Source organism: Sciurus vulgaris (assembly GCF_902686455.1).
Source record: "Sciurus vulgaris genome assembly, chromosome: 13".
NCBI lineage: Eukaryota > Metazoa > Chordata > Mammalia > Rodentia > Sciuridae > Sciurus > Sciurus vulgaris.
The window spans coordinates 80,459,067-80,484,000 of record NC_136474.1 but is presented as its reverse complement, the minus strand read 5'-3'; the positions used below and the strand labels follow the sequence as shown (position 1 = coordinate 80,484,000).

The 24,934-nt window shown below is 38.0% G+C and overlaps 1 protein-coding gene and 1 long non-coding RNA gene across 7 annotated transcripts in view; one reads left to right on the top strand and one right to left on the bottom strand.

The window, feature by feature from the left end:
• Positions 1-13,992, bottom strand: part of WDR7 (WD repeat domain 7) — a 360,567-nt gene extending 346,575 nt beyond the window's left edge. For 4 of the 5 annotated variants that reach the window (XM_079108807.1, XM_079108809.1, XM_079108808.1 and 1 more), the window contains exon 1: positions 13,803-13,992. The gene's annotated coding sequence lies outside the window, so the exon portion shown is untranslated. The remainder of the gene's footprint in view (positions 1-13,802) is intronic. The other variant, XM_079108810.1, reaches the window with a different exon arrangement.
• A 203-nt stretch (positions 13,993-14,195) lies between these two features.
• Positions 14,196-20,487, top strand: LOC306642959. 2 transcript variants are annotated; one of them, XR_013758737.1, is made up of 3 exons: positions 14,196-14,600; positions 14,889-14,978; positions 17,022-20,487. It is a non-coding gene; the product is annotated as an uncharacterized lncRNA (long non-coding RNA). The 2 variants fall into 2 exon arrangements; XR_013758738.1 differs by lacking the exon at positions 17,022-20,487 and adding an exon at positions 15,563-17,002 and having other exon boundaries at positions 14,889-14,982.
• Positions 20,488-24,934: the final 4,447 nt, after the last annotated feature.

The following is a 24,934-nucleotide window of genomic DNA, read 5'->3' as shown; positions in this document are numbered from 1 at the left end:
GGAAACTATCAGCAATGCGAAGAAAGAGCCTACAGAGTGGGAGAATATCTTTGCCAATCATACTTCAGATAGAGCACTAATCTCCAGAATCTATAAAGAACTCAAAAAACTCTACTCCAAGAATTCAAACAGTCCAGTCAACAAATGGGCTAAGGAAATGAATAGACACTTCACAGAAGAAGATCTACAAGCAATCAACAAACATATGGAAAAATGTTCAACATCTCTAGTAATAAGAGAAATGCAAATCAAAACCACCCTAAGATTCCATCTCACCCCAATTAGAATGGCCATTATCAAGAATACGAGCAACAACAGGTGTTGGCGAGGATGTGGGGAGAAAGGTACACTCATACACTGCTGGTGGGGCTGCAAATTGGTGCAGCCACTATGGAAAGCAGTGTGGAGATTCCTTAGAAAACTTGGAATGGAACCACCATTTGACCCAGCTATCCCACTCCTTGGCCTATACCCAAAGGACTTAAAATCTGCATACTACAGAAATACAGCCACATCAATGTTCATAGCTGCTCAATTCACAATAGCCAGACTGTGGAACCAACCTAGATGCCCTTCAAGTGATGAGTGGATAAAGAAACTGTGGTATATATATACTATGGAATATTACTCAGCCATAAAGAATGATAAAATTATGACATTTGCAGGCAAATGGATGAAATTGGAGAATATCATGCTAAGTGAGATAAGCCAATCTCAAAAAGCCAAAGGACGAATGATATCGCTAATAAGTGGAGGTTGACACATAATGGGGGGGAGGGAAGGGTTAGAGTTAGGGTTAGGGAGGGGGGCAAGTATGGAGGAAGGAACTACTGTATAGAGGGTAAAGAGGGGTGGGAGGGGTGGGGGGAAGGGAAAAAATAACAGAATGAATCAAACAACATTGCTCTATGTATATTTATGATTACACAAATGGTATGCCTTTACGCCATGTACAAACAGAGAAACAACATGTATCCCATTTGTTTACAATAAAAAAAAAAAAAAAAAGAATACTATGAATGTAAAAAATTGAAAGAAATTGTAACATATCATATACTATAGAAAAGGCAGTTTGAAGATAGAATTGTGGCAGATGTTGTGTGTTAAGTGTTGTTTCTTTGACATGTGTTGTATTTGAAAGTTTGAACAGCAAGTTTAAAATAAAACATTCTATGAACTGACTTTATTTAAAAGTCATATACATTTCTGTGTTAAATTTTATATTTACTGTAGCATAAGCTTTAGTTACAACCTTTAGATTTGGGGAGATAAAAATATTTTTTTAAAACTTCCCAACACTTTGGATTTTTTGATGATTTCAGAACATGAAAGAGTAATAATACATATACAGACTTTTCATTACCAAAATGCTTTTATATTATGAATGTTTGCTTATTTGTTTGAATTTGAATATAGAAACTGGCTGTGGCCTAGAATATTAAAATTCATAGAAGAAAAAAAAATGTGTAAGATAAAGCTCCACAGTCAAATATCAAGAGTTCCAGATTCTACTTTCTCATTCTGCCACTAATTATGCAGTCTCTGATCATGCCATCTTACTTCTGAGGCTTAGTTTCTCATCAAGATTTGTTATAATTAATAAAAATTTTAAGTCAAAAATCGAATCATAAAAAAAGAATCTTAAGAGAAAAGAGGTTGGCTATCTCTTGATTAATTTCAGGTATTTTTCTATTTCCCCTATATCTTAGATTTCTAAAGAAATAATAAAATCATACTTCAGTCAACAACAAATTAATAACTAAAAGAACACTAGACTGACAATCAGAAGACCTATATTCAATTTCTGGCTCTTCAATGTGATTTCAACAAAATTCTCTCTCAAGGTCTCATTTCCCCACCTATAAAAGAGGGATAATAACAGCTTCTCTCAGAAAGTTATCAGAAAGATTAAGGGACCACAAATGAAATATAAGTAGTGTAACACCTAGCACATGGCAGATGCGCAGGAAAGATTATTAAAAAAAAAAAAAAAAAAAAGATTTTGCTAGTTCACATTCTGCTTGCACATCTACTGGTTTCTTCCAGCACCATCACTTAACATTAATAAGACTGGACTTCTCAAGTGGCCAACATCTTTCATTCACTTTCTGCCACAACATAGAAGTCCTGGTGCATATGCTTATCAAACACAATTCAAATTATGGAAATTTACAGTATAAATATGGTCATTTGTTCTGTATGATTTATTAGAAATATTACAAACTTCCATCTCAATACTAAAATGACTTTCAATTTAAGTTCTGATCTTATAATAACAATAGTTAATATCTATTTTAGAGCAGCATTTCCAAAGTTTCCATTTTTTGCCTACATGGTGGTAGGTGTAGAATATTACAAGGAGTAAAACTGACACAATTTTACTATCCAGTGTGACTTACACAACATGCAGACTAACAATTACCACTATCTTAAGACATGGAAACACAAAAGGTAGATTCCCTAACCAAGACTTCAGTGGTCCAGGAAGGATTTCCCTGAAAAATGAATGGAATAAGTAGAAAAGAACCAAGAAAGAGGCTCAAGAAATCACACTTCATTGGAAGTCACAGAATTAAGATTTCTATTCTTTCTGGACAGTGAAAATAGTAGGGCTGACAATAGTAGTAAATAGGCAGAATGGAGAGAGAAGAACCAAAGGCAGTGTCCCGTTTATGCATCAGAGCATAAAGTGCTGGCTAACCCAATTTAAAAAGGCTGGACTTTAACCTGACAGCAGTGACTTCTCACTTCTTAATTCCAGCCTCTCTACTTAACAGCTCTGTTCTATATTGCTCTTTAAGCTCCCTAAGAGCAAGAACTACAGTCTATACATTCACAATCATATGATTCTTAACCTAAGGTCAGCCATATAGAATGTCTTTAATAAATACATTATGAAGTTTGTTGGTGAGAATAGGAACAATAATATGAATATGAAACAATTTCAGAGATACAATAGATAGACTTGGTGTTCAACACATCAGGTTGATAAAAATGCAATATGAATTTTAGTACAGGTTTTACACAATGGTACTCCCAGAATCAAAGAAAAGAAAAAGTATTTTCAAATACTAACAACTCTAGGTAAAAGATGAGTACTATTATCATGATACTAATACCATGGAAGTCATCAATAAATTCAGATTTTAATATATACGATAAATTATTCTATACTTAACCAGAATTTACTAACTACAGGTTTTGAGAAAGGGGAAAATACTACAAGGATTCATACTGATCTTCAACTAGGCCAAATTGTGAGAGTTAATGGTTTACTAAGTATATATCTAAATAGAGAAGTAGCATGCTCTTTTTAAGATAGTATAATGGTTGGGTTAACACAAAACTGCAGAGAAACCAAATATGGTGCTATTGTAATAAGCCTGGGTGGACAATGATAAGAAGCTTAGCTAAAATGATGAGAGCTATGAAAGAAAAAGAAAAATATGAGACATAAAGAAAGAACAATAAATCATGGGGGCTAATGAAGTATGTAAGGTCAGGGACAAGAAGACTACTGCCTTTCAAGATGAGTAAGAAGAGGAAGGAGGGAAGCATAAAGAGAAGGAGAAAGGAAAGTGAGCACCGAAAGAGGCAAGAGTCTCAAAGAAATTATACCTTAGAAACTATGTTCCCCAAATGGCACCAGAGATCTCAATGTCCCATGTGAATGGCAGGAATGCAATTAGCCTCTGCTAAACCAGTCATTTCAAAAGTTTGTGAAATACGGGTCAGTGCTGTTTTGCTTTTGTTTTTTATGTTTAATCGTTTGAAAAAGAAAGGCTTTTGTAATTGGAAAAAAAAATACAGTTTCCCAATCTAGAATGGAGAAAAGTATAGCTCATTACCATCCTGCAGACTTTTATTCAGGTGGGTATTTAGAATTCAAGTCCATTAACATCTCTCTCGGGATCACACAGCAAACTGATCTCAGAGTTCAGAGGTGCACACTGATCTCCTGATGACTAAAATGAAAATCTCTTCACTAGTCCACATTGTCTTTGTTTACCACAAATTTCCATTTATGAGAAAATTTCATTATCCAGGCAATCTGGTTAATCAAGAATTTACCAAAACACATTGCTCAATGAAATATATGCGGAACTGCAGTGTTTACAGATAAAGAAACATGATGGCTAGAATTAATAGCACTTGAGAGAGGGAAGAGAATGTGGGGCAAGAACTGTTGGAGGGGAGGAAGATGAAACACATCTTCTTTTAGAAATGAAGAACTTACCACCCACCTAGTAAGAGGGCTCCTGTCCATAGGTATGAGTTGTCAGCACCCACTAATGATCACCTCAGCCAAACAGAGACTTGCCCAAGCTCTTGTCCCTTCCTCGTAACACATCCCACATCCAAGGACTAATGCAGAAATACAAACGCCCAGCCCCCTCACCAATTCAGGATATCTCTGAAGCTCATTCTATGTTCAGAATTGCCCCCGGATCAACTGAGATTCCTTTGAAACTCATCAAAACACAACTTTCACTCTGGGCCAGACCTGCTTCCTTTCTCTGAATGTTGATTCCAAGAGTACTCCCTAATAAACCAAGTACTAATCTCCATCTCAGAGTCTACTCACTAGTGAACCCAAACTATGTGTGTTTTTCTCGTTAAAACTATATATAACCTATAAAGTAATATTCTGATAAGACCATTCTGTTACACAATATTTCACGTGATACTGGTATCCCATGTGATTTCTAAAAACTATAAAATACTTAAGATTATATATAAAAAATCAAATATCAGATCATTGTTAATTTTACCTATTGCTATTCAAATTCTCAAATGCAAAGTAAGATGTATTTTTATCCTAGGTTCATGGCCTTTTCATAGGAGTATCCATATTTTCCCAGTCTGTGTACTTCCTCTGTACCAGGCAGGCCCCTGTGACTTGTGAACAAAAACAAACTCAAATCCTCTCCCAAGAGTAGGCCTCAATTATCCTCCCACCAACAGGGAATATGAGAAGCAGGGACTAAACACTAAACAGCTAAATGTTCTTGTCACAGCAGCAGTGAAGGAAGAAAAGTTTGGAAAGGTTCATTCAAATGGTCAGAGAGCATTTCAGCATCATTTGTCAAAAGGATATGTTCAAGTCAGGATCACAGTATGATGTGATGAAGTAAGTGGTCATTAAGATCACTAATTTTTGTTTTGCTCTACGTTTGGCAGATATTTATTAAAGATTTGGGCGGGGGACTGAAACATAATGAAGACTTTGTTTATTATAGTGCAATAAAATAGCCAGACCATAAGATATGCTGTCTCAGTCAGCTTTTTGTTGCTATGAACAAAATACCAGGACAACTTAGAAGATAACAGTTTATTCTGGCTGACAGATTCAGAGGTTCAATCCATGATCGGCCAACTCCATTGCTCTGGGTTCAAGATGAGGCAGAACACCATGGTGGAGGAGCATGGCTCACCTCATGGTAGCCTGGAAGCAGAGAAGGGGCAAGGGCCTCAGGGAAGATGCACCCTTCTGGGACAGGTCCCCAGTGACCTACCTCCACCTGCCTACTTACCACCCAGTCAGTCATTCAAACTAGGATGGACTGATTAAGTTCCAGCTCTCATGATCCAATCATCCCCCTCTGAATATTCCTGCATTAACACAGGCGCTCTGCGGGGACACCTCACATCTAAGCCATAACACACAGTGAAGAAATCACAGTATTCAGATGCTTCCTTGAAGAAAGAAGGGTTTCTGGCATTAAAGAGTTGTAAGGGACACAACCTTCTGAACACTTAAGCAGCTAAAAAGATTATACTTTCTTATTTGGGTAGCAAGTAATACATTCTCAATGAACCTGACACTTTAGGACTGCTTTAAAGGAAGTTCCAGTATTTAGTTTCAAAAAAACATGTGGAATGAGCAGATGGTAACAGGAGACTACACTCATTTCTTATTGCGAAAACAGCCCTGAGCACATGAGTTACAGGATTTAAAGAACTGCAGAGCTATCTGGTCAAAAATAAATCACAATTTTAAAAGTGATTCATAGATTTTGAGGCATCTAAATCATGTTTTAAACTTCTGCAGCTGCCATTAGGATGTCTGAGCTCTTCCACTTAAGCTCTCACCATTACCAATTCACATGGATTTCAACAGCTATTGATTAAGCTAAAAGCAAACTATGCCGACCAAGACCTCTTTCAAGGACAGAATCAACTGCGACTTTCTCCTGCCACCCATCTCTCATTTCACCTGCACCTCCAAACATTGCTCTTCTTTTCCCCTCACGAAAAAATCTTGACTGGAAACTGAAATGTCTCACTGTGTATAAACTGGATTAAACTACCTAAAAGAAGAAGAAACAAATATGCTTTCCCAAACTAGAAGTTGAACTGTCACATTATATCAGGGGAACAGTAAAATATACTGGATAAAGTGTGAAGGTTTGAGAGTCACACTAAGCAAGGACCCAGCTCTCCCATTTATTGGCTGTACATTCTAGAGAAATATATAGCCTAAGTTAGAGTGTTCTTATTTATAGCATCACCTCTGTCACTATATTCTATAGAAAAGAGCTCTTCCTGTCTCACAAACTGTTCTTGAAAGGTCACCAATAACCTCCCCATTGCTAAATCAAGTGTCAGTTCCTAATCTTCATCTTCTTTGATTACCAGCAGCATTTAACAAACTTCATACTCCCTCCTTAAAATACTTCTTTACTTGGCCTCCACGTCTTCATACTTTCCTGACTTCTACTTCTCTGACTTCAGTTTTTCTTCTTCCTCTTTTTTTTAACCTTTAAATGTTAACATATCCAGAGCTTAGTTAGTCCTTGCACTTCTTTCCTCTAGCAACATTCCTTCCCTCAACGATCTGAAGTCTTTCCGCTTTAAATACCATTTACACATTGACAATTTCCCAACTTCTACCTTAGAGCTCTCTTCTGAACTCCAAACTCACATACCCAGCATCCAGGCAACATATCCTAACATGTTTTTGGACATATCCAAAAGTGAGCCCCTGTCTTTTTGCCCAAAGAGTTTTCCCTTCCAGTCTTCCCCACCTCAGTTAATGGCAACTCCCGTTTTTATAACTCTAAGGCCCAAATCCTACAATCATCTTTAATTCCTCTCTCACACACTCATTCCGCATCCCAATCCTTCAACAAGCGCTCCTGGCATACCTCAAAGCATATTCAAAACCCAAAGCCTCCTCAACACCCTCACTACACCGACTCCATCTGGAATCACCAGCACCTCCCATCCTTGCCCCTTGCAGTCTCAACACATATGAAATGATGCTAATGTAAAAAAAACTACATTGTGATCACATCTCAAATTCTTTCTTAGCTTCTCATCTCAAACTATATAATCGCCTATGCTTCATGAGTGAGGTGGCTGTCCTCCCCCTGGATTACCATTTTCCATACGCTCTGATTCCTTGGTGTTCCTCAGAGATAGCAAGCAGCATCTCACTTCAGGGCACTAGATTTCTTCATGGCAGCTCATCCACCCACTTCAGATCTCTGCTATAACATCACCTTTTTTGGTGAAACTTTCCCTGACCATCATCACCAAATTCACCATCCAAACAAGTCTTTCAATCATTTAACACACCACGTTTTATTTATTTATCATCTGTCTCTCCTGCTATAACACAAGCATCACGAAGGTGAAAATTTGCATTGTTTTGTGCTCTACTGCATTACCAGTGCCTAAAACTCCTGCCACATCAGAAAAATTCAAATATTGTTGAAGAAATGAACCAATTAATGAAATACATTTGCCTTGTTTTAAAAAGAGTTGTATCCAAGCATGTAATGTTTGTAATCCCAGCTACCCAGGAAACTGAGGCAAGAGGATTGGAAGTTCAAGCCCAACCTGGCAACTTAGTGAGACCCTATCTCAAAACAAAAAATAAAAAGGGCTGGATGTTACTCAGTGGTAAAACATCCCTCAGTTTGATCCCCAGTACCACCAAAACAAATAAATAAAGCCTATCTGGATTTTAAATGCAAAGTATATCTTTATTTTATAGAACTGTCCCATCAAATAATTTCTCCATATAAATATCATCAATCATTATAAGTCTCCTTAATCAAATTCCCATTACCATACTACTTGGCTTTCCCCCCACCACCACCCCGCTACAAGTTTTGTCTATTTTCCTTGCCTTTTCTATTCTGTATGTGACATATAACCAATAAAACAGATCTTAGGACCTATGAAGTAAATAAGCAGACATAATTAAGACCAGTTAATGAATTTCAAAACTGTTTCTTAAAGTAAATAGAGTAATAATTCATTAACATGAACTTTTCAGTCCCACAAATGGTGGTTTGTTTCTTTTTGAAATAGTTAAATCCCTTAAGGAAGGTAGCCAAATAAACTTGAATACAAGAACAGAAGGTAACTGGCTCATTCTATCATTATCACTGACATATAATAACTATCAACATTCAGAGAGAAATATGCATGCATAAAATACAAATAAAATATCTTCAGTGAGAGTGAAGAGCCATAAATTATTACTGCTAGTCTGAATGGAGAGACTGGTTTAAAAAGCCATATATTTTAGAAATTTTGGAAATTTTCTATTCCAAAACCACCACAGAATAACCCCTCGCATTTCAGAAGTTTTTCTGCCCTGAACTGACCAATGCCCTAAAATTTTATTGTTCCATCACTTTATGGCTCCAATTAACTAAAGAAACCATCAGTCAAAAAACCCTGCAATTTCATTAAACATCACTAACCCATTTTTAAAAAGAAACCTAATCATACTTTAAAGAGTTAATATGAACATAATATAGGTATATATATATATTCTTTAATTGAAGGAAATAAAAACTCCACTTGGATCCTTAGGATTTACTGAATGTAATCATGATGTAGGTTTTTTTTTCCTTTCAACAAATTATTTTTCATAGTCAACTAGCTTTAGCATCCAGGTATAGGTCAAGAAAAATAAACCATCTATATGGAATTCAAATTCTAAGTTAACATTATATTATAGATATATAAGTGGAAACACAAGTACTATTCTTTTACATGACAGAATTTCACTAGGTCATCCTTCCTCTTACTTGATTCAGCCCAGGATAGTTGGTATGCACATATGTAAGAGTGCTAATTCTTTATAAAGTACTATAATTAAATGGACAAATGGGAACAAAATCTACAAACTTCACTAGCTCATACTCTAACCACTGGGTTTATCTGTTCCAAAAAACAACATTAAATTGAGATGTAATGGATAGAGTTCAGGATGCCTCAGCTCAGTGATAGAGCACTTACCTAGCATGCTCAAGGGCCTGGGTTTGATCCCCAGCACAAAGAGAGGAGACATGGGAGATGTAATAGATAAATCAGAAATAAACGCACTTCATAGCTCCAGGCCTAACTTTACAACGTTTAAAATTACTTCAAGATATACACTCTATTAGTTAGGACCACAGTACATCAGGACCATCACTGCATCTAATAGAAAGGCTAAAATTTAAAAAAATTTTAAAAGAAAGAAAAAAGAAATAGTGACAATACTAAATGCTGGTAAGGATGTGAAGAAACTGAATCTTTCATGTATTTCTGTTAAAAAAAAAGTAAATAGTACAGCCTGACTGGAAAACATTTTAACAGTTTCTTCAAAAACTAAATGTATCATTACCATACCATCTAGTAATCACATTCCTGGGCATTTATCCCAGAAAAAAAGATAAGTTATATCCCTACAAAAAAAATTGTACAAAAATGTTCATAGCAATTCTATTTGTAATAGCCACAAATGGGAAACAGCACAGATTTTCAGGTGAATGTTTCAACAACTGTGGTGCATACACACTGTGGAATACTATTCAACAATTTTAAAAAGAAAGAACTATGTATACATGCAACATTTTGGATGCATCTCAAGAATTGTCTCATTAAACAATTTGGAAGAAAATCAGAAAAGATTACACGCGATATGATTCCATTTATGTATCAGTCCTGTAATAACAAAATTATAAAGACAGAACACTGATTAGTGTTTACTAGCAGTTAAAGATGACAGACAGAAAGGAGATGGATGTGACAAGAAAGGGGTAACACAAAGGGAATCTTTGTGGCAATGGAATAATTCACTATCTTGATTGTGGCAGTAGAAACAAAACCTACACAGGTAAAAGGGCACAGAACTATAAATAGGCCTTGACCAACCATGAATTTCTCCTTTTGATATTGTACCTAAAGTTATATAAAATGTAACCAGTGAGGAAAGTTGGAAGAAGCTATATAAAATGTAACCACTGGGGAAAGCAAGACCTATCTACTATTTTTGAAACTTCCTGTGACTCTATATCAAAATAAAGCTAAAATAAAATGGAAAGAATTATTAATGTAGAGGAAAAACATACTATAAAGCCACAGTGTGATATCTGAGCAAGAGCAGACAAACCGAAGGAACAGGATCCAGTGTTCAGAGTACACATGAGAATTCAGCATGAAGTGAGTGTGGTATCACTACCTACGGGAAAAGGAGAAGCCCACTAGGAAACTGGAACTTTCTATGGAAAAGAAACTGAATCACAAACTTGTGACACGTGGAAAGGCAGACTCTGGATGTATTAGAAACCCATAAGTTTAAAAGAAAACTATGAAGTTAGTGATATATAACATGGGAGACTAACTCTGTAACAGAACTGAGGGGAAACTTCTGAAACAAAACCTCTAAAATACAAACCATATTGGGGGGGATTTTTTTTTTTTTTTAGCAAAAGCAAATATGTCTGTTCAATGAAGGATAAGTTTTAAAAAACTTTATCAACAAATGACTCACTGGCAACAAATATACTTGTAATATTTAAAGGATTAGCATCTAGGAAATACCAGGACTCCTGCAAATCAGTACAGGTCTATGCTATGGTTTGGATAAGGTTTGAGTGTGTTCCCCAAGGGTTCCTGTGTTGAAATTTAATCCCCATTGTGACATATTGAGGGAGCAGAAATTTATTGGACAATGACGTTAGAGGTGAGACCTTCAGGTGATGAGGAGTAAGTAATAGCAGAATGCAGCCCCCAGGACTGAGTATCAGAGGTCCTTACGAGAAGAGGGAGAGAAGCCCCAAGATACACATAATACATGTGCGCACTTCCTGTCTCTGGTCATTTGACGCCTTGCACTGCCTCATGACACAGCCAGAGAGAAGGTTATCACCATGCCTACGATGGTGGCACACACCTATAATCCCAGCAACTCAGGAGGCTGTGGCAGGAGGATCACAAGCCCAAGATCACCTCAGGAACTTAGCAATATCCTGCCTCAAGTGAAAGAATAGAAAGGGCTGGGATGTAGCTCAGTGGTAGAGTGCCCATGGGTTCAATCCTCAGTACTGAAAAGAAAACGGAAAAAACAAAAGGTGGTGGTTATCACTAGGTGCATCCCCTCAAATTGCACCTCTAGAACTGTGAGCCAAAATAAAGCATTTCATGTTACAACTCACCCAATCTGTGCTATTAGCAACAGAAAATGGACTAACTCAGAATGAAATGTTAAAATAAAAATGGGTAAAAGAAAAGGCAGTATTACAAAAGAAAAAAGGTAAAATGCACATGAAGAAATGCTCAAATTTATTAATAGTAAAATGTAATTTAAAAATCACATTTTGCTTTGTATCTATTAGTCTAGAAAAATTAAGGCACTGCATAACTTCAAACACTGGAGGGGATATAAAGATATAGAAATCCACATGAACTACCTAGGAGTACAGAAACTGAAGTTTGTTCTGGAACATAATCTGGCAGAGCTTCAGTTAAATACATGAATATTGTATGATAAAGAATCACATTCCTAGATATATGTCTCAAAGAAATTATTACAGAAATCTAAGTGGTATATTTATTACAGTATTGTCTTTGTTACAGTTTTGTATTTATCACAGTGCTAGGAAATGAAGACAATATGGGCATCCACAAATAGGCAAATGAACAGAAATAGAGGTACAATCTGAAATTCTGTGCAGCAGAGAAGCAATGGACAACGATACAAACAGGTCTTCAAAACACAGTAGGAAAATAAAGAAATTAATATGCCATATAGCAGGACATCATGTGTATAAATTTAAAATGTGGGTACCGAAAGCCACACACGTTTAATAACACAAACAGAAGGATGCACATCACACACCTTAGGTTGCCAATGGTGGATGAGCAAGAGACTGTAGTGAGATTTGGAACTAAAAGGCACTGAATTAAGAAAAACAAAAAGGAAAGGACTTAAACAGCCCAATGATGATGACTGGATTGAGTAAGATTAACTCAATCCCTTGCAACTGAGGTTCAAAACAGTCTTCAAGGACTCTCTTCTAACATACAGCACATCACTAGAACTAATTGTCATCCTACTCTTCTCAAGACATACATGCAAAAACAGACCATTATTTTAAAAGTTTTCACTGCTAAACTTATTATATGGAGAAACCACCCCATTTCCTTGAATTTCAAAACAAAACATCCAAGATAAAAGAAAATTGTTAGATCCAAGACTCACTACCTCCAAATTCCAGTTCCTGCAGTGACACTCAAGGTAAAAACCAGTCTCTTTGATTCATCCAGTCACTGAAAGCTTTCAAAATTTAGCTACAGGTGGCAATAAGAAAAAAATTAATTGTATACCTTAGTCTTACTGGTAGGTAAAACTCTGGAGAATTTAAAAAAAAAAGATAGGCATTCAAATGAATTAATTTCTCTACCATAATCTCTAATTGGCATTAACAATGAGGTGTTTATTATCTGTTTATACTGATCCCTTTTCCCAACTTAAAGTAACTAAGGTCTGCTATTTTGGATGAAGTAAAGACCATCTTTCGTTCTTCAAAATAATGAAGACATTTTCGACAGATTATTTTCATTTTTGAACTGATATCCACCTCCACACTATCACAAATTTTCTTATAAAGAAGATCCGAACTACACTTTTTATGTAACGAAATGTCAAAAATAGTTCATTTCTCTCATACAAGAGGAGAGTCTTGCCATCTTGTCCACAATATCCTAAGAAACAAATATCGGGAAAGGCTAGTTTGTCTTTTTGATCTCATGGCAAATGTTAAGGGGAAAGAATCTATATCTGTGCCTGACTAAACCCTGAACTCAGCAACATCAAGATACCAATGCAGCCTATGGTATGCAACTGAAGATGCCATAGTTTCACAATATAAGACCCGGCAAATTCTGCACTGAACCTGGCACAGAGACATAGCAAGTGGGTCAAGCATATGTTAATGTACAACACAAAACATATAATCTTTAAATCAAAGAAGGGTGGTGGAGACTCCAAACATAACTTCAAAACGCTGGGACCCATTAGGAAGTGAAGTAGCAGGTATCCTCTCAGACCAGCTTCTAGGGCAAAGGAATAAGAACACGCAAGTGACATCTAAAAGGCGAAAGTCTAAGAGACGTTTCAGTACCCTAGGCAAGGGCCCCAGAAGCGAGCACATTACCTGAGAGCATTGTCAAATATGCATCCACGATCATCACTATCACCTCACCCCGTGTAGAATGTCCCTGGAGGCTAGGTAGTTGCACATCAAGACCAAAGCCACTGTCACAAGCAGCACATGCCACTCACCAGGCAAGGGTCCCCCAAAGACCCTTGTCAGTTGTCAGGACCCCCACGCTCCTGATAAAGGTTCCTGTCGGTGGGCCTGAACCTGCAGGCGAAGCACCAGAGCTTACAGCAGCAGGGATGTGAGAGCTGGCGCTGCCGGGGTTGGGACGAGCGTTGACCCTTGACCCTCGACTGCGCGGGTACAGCGCGTGCGGGGGTTTCCCGGGGAGAGGCTCCAAAGCCCTCCTACCTGTCACAGCTTCATCACTTGCCGCGATGTGGTCTGTCAGACCAGCCGTGGGCGCCTCAGCAAGGAAGGACACGGCGAGGGCGTATCTAAAGTGAAGGTGGGGTGCGAAAATCCGGGTGGGAAAACCTTGGGGAGTGCAAGCACCGGCCGGTCGCCCTCTCCCCACTGAGGTTGCAAGGTGCCGCTGCTGCCGCCGCCGCCGCCGCTCCGCCGCCGCAGTAAATCAGCTGACACCAGCCTCAACTGCCGCGACTTTCGCTGCAACTGTCGCAAAAATGAGGGGGAGGGAAGTGCTCGCCCATTTCCCAACACGCCGTGCCTAAGCAAGCGCGTAGGAGCCGGCCTGTTACCGTGGAGACCGGAAGGCGGCGCAGGGGTCAGCGGTGAGCAGGGAGCGCACGGCCGCCATGATGGTTGTGGGAAGGCCGGTCTAGGCCGTCCTCTCGCCTCCCACTGCCCGTTGGGAGGACCGAGCTGGAGAGGAGGATGAGTGGCAACTCTAGGTCTTTCCTAGGGCCAGGACGTTCAAGGTTTATGCTTGCTCCCCTACGACTCAGTTCAGGGAACTGGAAAATGTTACTCTTTCCTTCTCGCTTCAGAACTTGGCCCTTTCCCGCGACGCAGAGGGCCAGTCAGAGAAGGAACTCTCCTTCGCAACTCGAGGAAGTCCGACCTTGTGCAACAACTCTTTTAGAGAATAGGGAATGAATATGTTTTCCGTGTGAACTGCGAAGCCTAATGGAGCGTGAGGTCTGCAGTCCGGCGTGTGTTTGGATCTCACTTCCTCCACTGCACACTGTTAGTGTCATCTTGAGCGTGTTACTTCCCTGCATTCTCCTTCCATTTCTCCCATTTACAAAACAGGGATAATAACCTCGTGAATCTCTAGGAAATTAAAGGAGTTCAATATAGGTTAATGGCTTGTCTGTCTTCTTCCAATGACTGAATGAATGAATGACAGCCAAGCTGCAAACTAGTGCCATGCTGGTGATCAATGATCAATTCTGTTTAAAATAAGAGAAAGAAATACAAAAGATATTCATTCTATGGTTTTTGATGTTGTCGTTTGTTTTGTTGTCTTTATAGGTTTACTAGTGGATTTATGGGATAAGTAAGAATCCTGTTGCAGTCCTCAAAAGATTCTGTGCATATGAATCACCTTGGGATCTTGTTATGGTAAGTAGGTCTGCGGTGGGTTCTGAGATTCTGCACTTCTAACAAGCTCCCAGGTGCTATCCATGGCTGTCAGTCCTGGGATCTCACTTTAACTCACAAAATCCTACTGGATACAGGGCCTGGAGAATGAAGCGAGGGCACCAGAGCAGGGAACAATCACACAGGATAGTTGCCTTGGTAATTTGCCACATGGGTGGTGACTGTTGATTTGGTCAAAAGGCTTTCTGTCAAGTTCCAGACCAGCATGGGTAACTTATTAAGAACCTGTCTCAAAATAAAAAATAAAAAGGACTGGGGATATAGCTTAGTGGTAGGGTGCCCTGGGTTCAATCCCCATTGCTGGGGTGGGGGGTGGGGGGGAGTTCACTGTTATTGTTTGTTATTTCAGCCAATGGCAAATCTTCCCTCCCCTTTCCCCAGGTAGACAGCTTCTCCCCAAAAACATATTAGAGCCCCGTCAGTGTCCTGGGTGTCATACTCTTTGTTCCTTCACCAGACCATTTAGCATCCAACTACTGCACTGTACTTTAGGTCTTAGGTATCTTTTTTCTTACATGCTGCTTCTCTTTATTTCTAGAGACCAGATCTGCTGATACCATAATGAGAAAAACTAAACCATACTGTTAACCAGGGAAGTTAATAGAGTACTTGAAAATCAATATTTCTGAAGTTGTCTTGTACTGCAAATCGGGATCCTAAGATTTTCTTCTGCTTTTGAATAAATGCTTTATAACCACATGAGTGGAGGAGAAAAATGATGTTAAATAAATGAGTTAATTCCTAAGCCAGGTGGCTTCAGTACACGTACTTCCTCTGTTGTTATGATGAGTACATTTATATCATTAAGTTCATAATTCTCTTCACAATTTTTAAGAACTTTTTGGAAATATAGGAAGCACAGAGTGATAACCACATGGTAATTTAGACTACATTAAAACTTGTTTTGTTTGTTAAGGAAAGCTGTAAGACATCTTTCCTAGACAGAGACTTTTATTCAACAAATATTCATTTAAAATTTATTGTTTCAAATACTTTTTTAGGAATGCAAAGAATAATAGGAAGATTAATGAAAGTTTTAATCACTGATCCCTCGCTACCAAGTGTATGAAACTTATCACCACCACCTATATTTATATAAACCTCCTGAGCTACAGAGCTGAAATAAATATTCATATGTTAATGACTAAAACATTTCTGATTCAAAGATATTATACACACAAACACATACAGTGTTTTACATATAACCTTCCTGAAAAATAAGATTTATATCTTCAGTAAGCTGATTCTGGTGTATTTATTTGAATGAATCATTTATTCTTTTCAATCCAGAGGCATTATATAAAAATCTTACTGAGAAAACGAAAACCTGGCATATTCAGAATCAGGCCCTGCTTCTCTCTGAGACTCAGGAGGTAGAGAATATCCTAAATATTAAGGAGCATATTGGATGCTAGGCAACTAAAAAGAATGACAAATGTCCACTAAGATGTACAAGCTGTAGTACACTACAGTATGAGAAATACATAAATAAGGAATAGGGAAGAAAAGACCAACTACTCTGAGGTGGGAGTAAGGAAGTGTAATCAAATCAGATTTTATGAAAATCTAGAAAAATGGAAATGATTTAGATAAAATCATTTGGGAAAATAAGAAGTCTTTGGCACCAGTATTGAAATGTAAAACATGGCTATATATGCTCAACAGTTAAACTTGGGGGTAGTACAAGGAATGAAGTAGACACAATGGGAAATGTAGTATTAGGGTTAGCTATTTCTGCCCGATGGGGGGCTCCTCTAACAGGCAACCTTTGCCTTAATGCTCTTTTGGGTTGGTAGGCACTTTATCAGGTTGGGCCCAGATCCAGTAATAATTTTAAAAGTGATAAAATACAACAAATTCCGACAATAGGAACCTTTGAATGCCCATATAAGCTTTTTGTACTTTATTCCAAAGACACTAAAAAACAATTGAATATTTTCAACCAATAAATAGAGCAATGCTTTTCCTAACAATGTTGTATTCATTTTGTTTATTGCTTTACAGCAAACCACCACAATCTCAGTGACTTACAGCCACACAGATTTGTTGCTTCCACTTCCAAGGGAAAGAGTTCATGCTCTCTCAAGGCTACCACCACAGTCTCATCTGGAGACTCGACGGGGGAAGAATCTAATTCCAAACTTATACTGGCTCCTTCACTTCCTTGTTGCTATGTGACTAAGAGCTCTGGCTTCTTACTGACAATCAGCTGGAAGTGCCCATCAGGTCCTGGAGGCCACAGTTCCTCAACACATGACCTTATCAAAGGCCCTCTTGCAACACAGCAGCTTACTTCTTCAAAGCCAGCAAGCAGAATCCAGTGAACACAAGAAAGATGGAGTCATACCAACATAGATATAGATAGTAATATAGATAAGCATACATATAGATAGTAACCTAAGTAAGGGAGTGGCAGCCCAGTACCTCTGTCATATTCTACGGTAAGCAAGCAATAGGCTTTATCTGCACTCCAGAAGAGAGGGTCATACAAAGATGTGACTTTTTGGGAGTCAGGGGTGTGTCACCTTAGGGTATGTCTGCCACAAATATTAATTTGGCAGCAATGTACCATGTAAGTTAGGTGGGAAATACAGGGAAGGTAAGGAGGAAAGGGAGATATTATTGTCATTTTAACCAAAACTGTATAGTTGTCACCACAAAAGAATAAATAGAACCCATAAGGTAAGGGGTAGGTCTTTGATCATATATAGGCATTAAATAAAATGCAGTTACCACTTTGTCTTTAGAATTTAGTAGCAAATCACCATGCAACACACCAACCCTTTCTGGATTTCTTAAGTTCCGTGAGTTCTCCCAAAGCCAGAGGCTTGTTCCTCCACTTAGATTTCAAAAGCGGGAGAGGAAACACATGGCTCAGCAATGTGACAATGATCTCATTGTCGCTGTCATTTTCTGATTATTTCACATGTGCTGTTCTTTTTCTTCCTCATCTAGATTGTAATTGGTTTGGTATGCCCCAAAGTGCCTAACACTTTGCTAATAATATCTTTTTCTTAGGTTATCCATTCCCCTAAAAGTCACATCATTTAGAGGCTTCATGTTGACACTGAGAGTCCTCACACTTTATTATGTTGCAGTAAAGAAGCTTAACAAGTGTTCTTTGTGTGATTTTTGTGTAATTTAAACCCCCTTGTGTAATTAAGAGCTTCCCTTTGAGCTTTCTCACATGACATGAAAATCCACTGTAAGATTTCTCCCTATCTCATGACTTCCACTGAATCAAACCATTTCTTTCCAATTAGTAGTTTGTCTTTGTCTAGAAATATCCTTAGTTACTCCATATTCAGATCTTCTATGAAGGAGGGAAGATTGGAGGTGAATTACCTCAACAAGATTCCAGGATCCACGAGGGGAAATTAGGATAGTAAAGGAGATGATGAATGCCCATCACCAGTGCAGCAATAGGAGCTCAAGATCATCCTACTCACCCTGTTCTTCAAGGTTTCCCTTCAGGAAGAGAGGAGCTACAGAACCTGGAAGAGATGCATCCCAAATCTATGTGGAGAAGGGAATCCGTGCAGTCCAAACAGAGGATGGTAGAAGACACAAAGACACAAAGATGCACTGTCCAGATTCCCCTTCCAGGAAAAGCGACTCTCATCTGACAAGAGAGTGGCTTTGGTCACTGTTCTTTCTTTGGCATTACTTCAGTTTCCCAGTTGATGTCACATTATTTTGAGGGGCAGGCTAATGAGTAAATGAGCAAGGAGAAGGTAGCCAGAGGCAGGCTTTTCCTGGGGAAAAGGATTAAGGCTTATTGGCTCTTTCTGCCCCAAGAGGGAGTCTTTTTACAGACCATCTGCCCTGGAGCGCCCTCTTGGGTTAGTGAAATCTGCTATAGCCTCTCTGATCAATCCTGCCTTTTCCTCTTTCCTCACACAGTTTTTCCCCAATAAACTTTTTGGACTCGCCGCTGCACCTGTGAGTCAACTTCCCAACTTGCTCCATGGAACAATCTTAACAATTGATAAATCTGCAGTCTTCGTTGTACTTCCTTTTGCAGTTTTTCTTTCAGTTTCAATTTTTTCACCTAAAAAATTGGGCAAAAGTAAAGACCAAACAAAATTTTAATGAAAAGAGAGATTTAAGAGACATAAGAAGAAAAAAAAAAAAAAAAAAACTGGAGATACTTTATTTTGATATTGATCAAAATAAGTTACAAAGTAAATCAGTAGAAAGATGGGAAATTCTAACACTAATGATAAAAAGAAGTTTTGTGAACATATTAGGTCTGATATTAGTATTTTGAATATGATTTTTTAAAAAGGATTCCTTCTATACATGCTGCTTGAAATGCTTATGGATGAAATTGTACGATGCTTGGTATTTATGCCACAGGAATCTGAGGTAAGGGGGATAGTGGCACCTTAACTTTACCTCCTCCATCTTCATAAAATTTGTATTTTGTTTTGCTTGTGCTAAGTGTAATTCATGAAGGTGGAATGGGTTACTTACTCAACACCCACTGTTTAGGCATTATGAAAATCTGGGCATGCAAGAAATAAAAAAAATCTGGTTCTTGTGGTCAACTTATTCACAGTTGGTACAGACATACATACAACCAACATTGTGAAAACTGATTATCTTGGAACTTTCTACTAGTTGTGGGTCTGATCCCCCTACTTCCAGTATTAATATTCCGAATTTGGGTAGGAAGTATTATTTTTAACATTGTATAAATAAGCACCTCTTATTGTAGAAAGCCATTAAGATAAATTTTACTTTTATTCAGTCTCTTCAGAACTTAGCCCTTAGATGTATTCAGATGCGTGCTACTAAAAAATGGAACGAATGACGAGTGTGTTTGTGTGTGTGTATGCCCACATTTTCACTCTGGGGAAAACCGGGGAGAGGGCTTTGAACACAGCAAAAGTCTTTATTAGGAGTTTAATCATTTTCTCTGGATCAGTCTTTTCTAGCTAGACACTAACTACACCACTACCACAAGCAAAAAAATGTTCTTGGACAAGTGAAACATAGATTGTTAGTTATGTGTAGATTTTACTTCTAAAGAATTAATTTCAACAATAGAATGATTTCTTGCACCCCCATTCATATGTTGAAACCCTAATCCTCAATATGATGGCATTTGGAGATGACATCTTTGGGAGGTGATGAGATTATGAGAGAAGAACCCTTGTCATGGATTTAGAAAAGACAGGAGACCATAGAAATGAAAAGTTGTACCCCATTTTGTACAACAAATCAAAATGCAGTCTGTAAAAATAAAAAAAAAATTTTAAAAGACAGGAGAAAGACACAAGAGAGTTTGCCTCCTCTCTTTCTCCCCATCATGGGAGGATACAAGAAGATAACCATCTGCAAACCAGCAAGAGTCTTCACCAAATCCTGGATCTGCTAGCTTCCAGAACTACAAGAAATAAATGTGTGGTTTTTAAGCACCAGGTCTAAGATATTCTATTATCAGTCAGACTAACGAGGGCAAATCCACAACATACTCTTTTTAAAAACTAAAAGAAAAAAAAAGAAAAAAAAAACTCAAAGAAACCAGGTGCAGTTATGCATGCATTTAACTTGTGCGGCAGAGGCAAGAGGATTGCAAGTTGGAGGCTAGATTCAGCAACTTAGCAAGACCCTGTCTCAAAATAAAAAAGGGCTGGGGATGTAGCACCCCTGGATCTAATTCTCACTACAAAAAATTAAATAAAATTATACATCTTTATTGCAGAGGTTGAAGCATTTTGAAATATATTTCCAAATATCTGGGTTTCATAATAGAAACTCTAGACAGTTTAATGACTTTTTCACCTCATGCAAATTTCAGGAGAAGAAAAACTGTTTTATATATCTGGCAAACACCTCACCTGACCCTTAAAATTGCCAGTGAGTTTCTGCAGTATGTTCCAAGCGAAGAGAGATGGCAATCCTAACAATCCGCACTTCAATGTCCTGGTCTTAACCCCAGCCCCAGAAAATTGGTACAATTTCTGAGGCAGGTAGAGGAAGAGGCCAGATGAGTTTTTGTTCTAGTTAGATGTAGCAGGACAGTGGGGATTCAGAGTTAAAATAAAATTGAGTGCTGGAAAACAACAATACTATTTCTTGTGCACATGATTTCAAAAACAGATATTCTTATTATGCTTACTGGTCATTCATTTATTCAATCAATATTTTGGACCTACTATGAACATAAAACTATAGAAGAGATATACATATATGATGTATCTCTAGTAAACTATTTGCTAAATTAGCAAAGTGAACCCATGATAATAATGAACTATGATAGAAGGCTTTGCTCTAGTGACTGGCTGGACCTGATAAGAATGGGCAAGTCTAAAGCAAATCATGTTCTTGATAAGCTGAGAGGACTGTCAGGAGTCACATCTTTGAAGTGAAGATATTAATGCATTTCATTACTAGTTTTTGTAAGTGTCTAGTCTTTCTTTCAATACCCCTGAGAGGTGTTTCAAAGTATTCTTACAATACCATGTACACAGTAAGTGCACTGTAAATGTTATGTATATGGTAGATGAGTTATTAACCAAATAATGTTCCTCAAAATATGGACTCCTTGCATTAGTTACCCTGGGTGATTATTAAAATGCAGAGTCCCACATCAATTCTAGTTCTGAAGAATTGGAATCTCTAAGTCTGCAACTGGGAACCTACATTTTGATGAACTCGCTACACTCTAAGAACTATGAATTTGAGGATATTATGGTTATGATAAAGTGTGGGAATGCAAATAGGTTTCAGCTAGAATGTTGACTCTAGTAGTGGATGCCACTGAATGGATTCTGAGGCTGAAGCAAGATTCCATGGGAAATGGGGCTTCAAAAGCCCACCAGGGATAAGCAAGGAAATGAGAAGGGGGCAGTTTATGTGCAGCATATTTGGCATCTCTGAATGTTGCTCTCGGGAATTGAGAAAGTGTTCGACATCTGTTTAAGAATAATCACAAGTCATCTTTGCAAAGGTTTTCGAGTCTTTGAGATTTTTCAGGAAACGGGATTTTCAGGGTGGCATATATGATTTCAAAGAAAAATATTAACGGGGGAAAATTCCGCTCACCAATTGTTTATTTGTAAGTACTAGTTAAGTGATATGGACAGTCTGATTAACTGTGGCTATCATTTTTGTTTTAGCTACCCAGATCTTCTTTGTAGAATTCTTGTGTAGGGCTTTTTTTGCTGCTCTACCTTCTTTTTTTATTATTATATACTATTTGTAATTATTGAAGAAATTTAGAAAATGTAGATCAAAAAAATATAGACAAGAAAAATCAGTATTACCTCAGAATAACATCTGCTAAATGTTTCTCTATGCACATACATAAAATCAGTTTCTATATAATGCTGAGTGCAACCTACGTAGAGCTTCACAATTACTTAATTGTATAACTGAATCAACTGCACACATATCTGAATGTCAACCTTTTCATTAATGAAGTAGGGATAACAACCACCTCTCTGCTTGTATATCTGGATTGCTGTGAAGAGCTCTCAGCAGTGTGCATTCAATAATTAACTTTAACTTCTGAGGATTCAGACCCTGAAGAATGTTACAATTGACATTAAACTGATTCTAATCTTAATTTGCTGACCCACAGTGGTCGGTGTAGATGATAACCAATTATTCACTTGCTACATTCAAAGGTGCTTCTCAATCTTCATTCTCTCAGTCTTTGACCCTTGGCTTTTGTGATTTTCCTTTTGTGATCTCTTGCTTTCTTTGCCTACTTCTCATTTTATTTTTTTTAAATTTATTTTTATTGTAAACAAATGGGATACATGTTGTTTCTGTTTGTACATGGAGTAACAGCATACAATTTGCATAATCATACATTTACATAGGGTAATGATGTTTGGTTCATTCTGTTATATTTCCTCCCCCCCCCACACCTCCCACCCCTGTTTTCCCTCTATACAGTCCCTCCTTCCTCCATTCTTGCCCCCCTCCCACCCCTCATTATGTGTCATCATCCGCTTATCAGTGAGATCATTCGTCTTTTGGATTTTTAAGATTGGCTTATCTCACTTAGCATGATATTCTCCAATTTCATCCATTTTCCTGCAAATGCCATAATTTTATCATTCTTTATGGCTGAGTAATATTCCATTGTGTATATACGCCACAGTTTCTTTATCCATTCATCGATTGAAGGAGATCTAGGTTGGTTCCACAGTCTGGCTATTGTGAATTGAGCAGCTATGAACACTGATGTGGCTGTATCTCTGTAGTAATGCTGATTTTAATTCCTTTGGGTATAGGTCGAGGAGTGGGATAGCTGGGTCAAAGGGTGGGTCCATTCCATAACGTCTCATTTTAATCTCTTCAGTTGTCCTCAAATTTCTACTGTAACCCTTTGCTTTTCTGTATATTTCCTGATGAACTTATCTAATTTAGTGGTATCAAGCATGAATTCTATGCTGGAAACTCCCATATGTATATAAATCTGCAACTCACTATTTAATCTTCTAGCCTCCAAATGACATTTAACCATTTTCATTTTTTTATATACGGCAGAGTCACAAAAGGAAAATCACATCAAAATGAGTAACTGAGAATAATCTAGTAAGAGGTGTATTAACAAATATGTAGATAGGGTTCTGGAGAATGAAAAGGGTATATTGTTTTTAAAGAGAAAATATAAATAAAGACATCAAGGATTGAGTGGTGGGTAGAAAAGTTTTACCATAAAGATAGGGACAGGATCCACCACACAAACAGGCTCTGTGAGGGAGAGAATAACGGAGGGGAAAATGTAGTTATTTTTAAACCCAAAGTCTTCTTTTGGTATTGGTAGAGTGAGGTCTCTGAGTGTTGCTGATTAATGGTAGCATCTAGGCCTATCAGTTAGTTAGGTTAGTGCTAGATGGCTAGAGGTGGTTCACTCTATAAGCCCATGCAAGAATCAAAACCTCCAGGTACCTCTGCTTCCTATGGGTGAATACCTTGGGAGTACAGTGGTCATAGTCTCTGCTATTTGTGTGAGGTGTTCAATTTAGGATTCTCTGGTCTAGTCAGGTCTGTACTAGCATCAGCAGCCTTGGTGGCTAGGCCAAGGTTTCTCAGTTATTACCCTGGTCCTACCAACAGCAGGGAGTGATTCATATTCCCAGGCCTGAAGATACAAAAGAAGATCATGGTTATAGAAACCTAAAGATGGTAATGGAGCTATATCCTTTGGTGGAAAAATAGCCAACCTGTGCAACACAACAGGAAGGGAGTTGAGAGAATAAATAACTGGATCTCACTCTCTTCCACCATCCAACCTCTAGTCAGCTTCCTAGGGTGGAGAGCAGAGTGGAGAAAAGTAGAGAGTACATACATCTGGAGGGACACATGGAAAATAAACATCGTAATGCCTCTGTCATATCTAACTTTAATAATGCTTCTTTTCATGTTGCTTCTCAGTACGCCATAGATTGCTAAGGCCTTGCTTTCTTAAGTTGTTTTCCCCTTCATACCTACTAGAGTTGCTTATTTTAGATACTTTTTGTTTGCTTTTTAGGCAAAACTGGAAGGGCAGTTGAGAATAATAATCCTCTGTTATGACTGAACTGGGTAACCCCCCAAATCATAGGTTGAAGTCCTAACTCTCAATATGACTGCACTGTATTCGGATATGAGTATTTAAGGAGGTCATTACAGTTAAATGTGAGGTCATGAGGAGAGGGCTCTAATCTAATAGAACTGGTAGCCTTATAAGAGAAGAAAGAGACCAATACTGTGTATATGAGTACACAGAAAAAGAGACGTGGAGATACAATGAGAAGGTGACCATATAATAGTTAATAAGGCTGAGCACAGTGTCTGTAATCCCAGGGACTTAGGCAGCTGAGGTAGGAGGATCACAAGTTTGAGACCAACCTCAACAACGTAGTAAGACCCTGTTTCAAAATAAAAAATAAAAAGGGTTGGGAATACAGTCC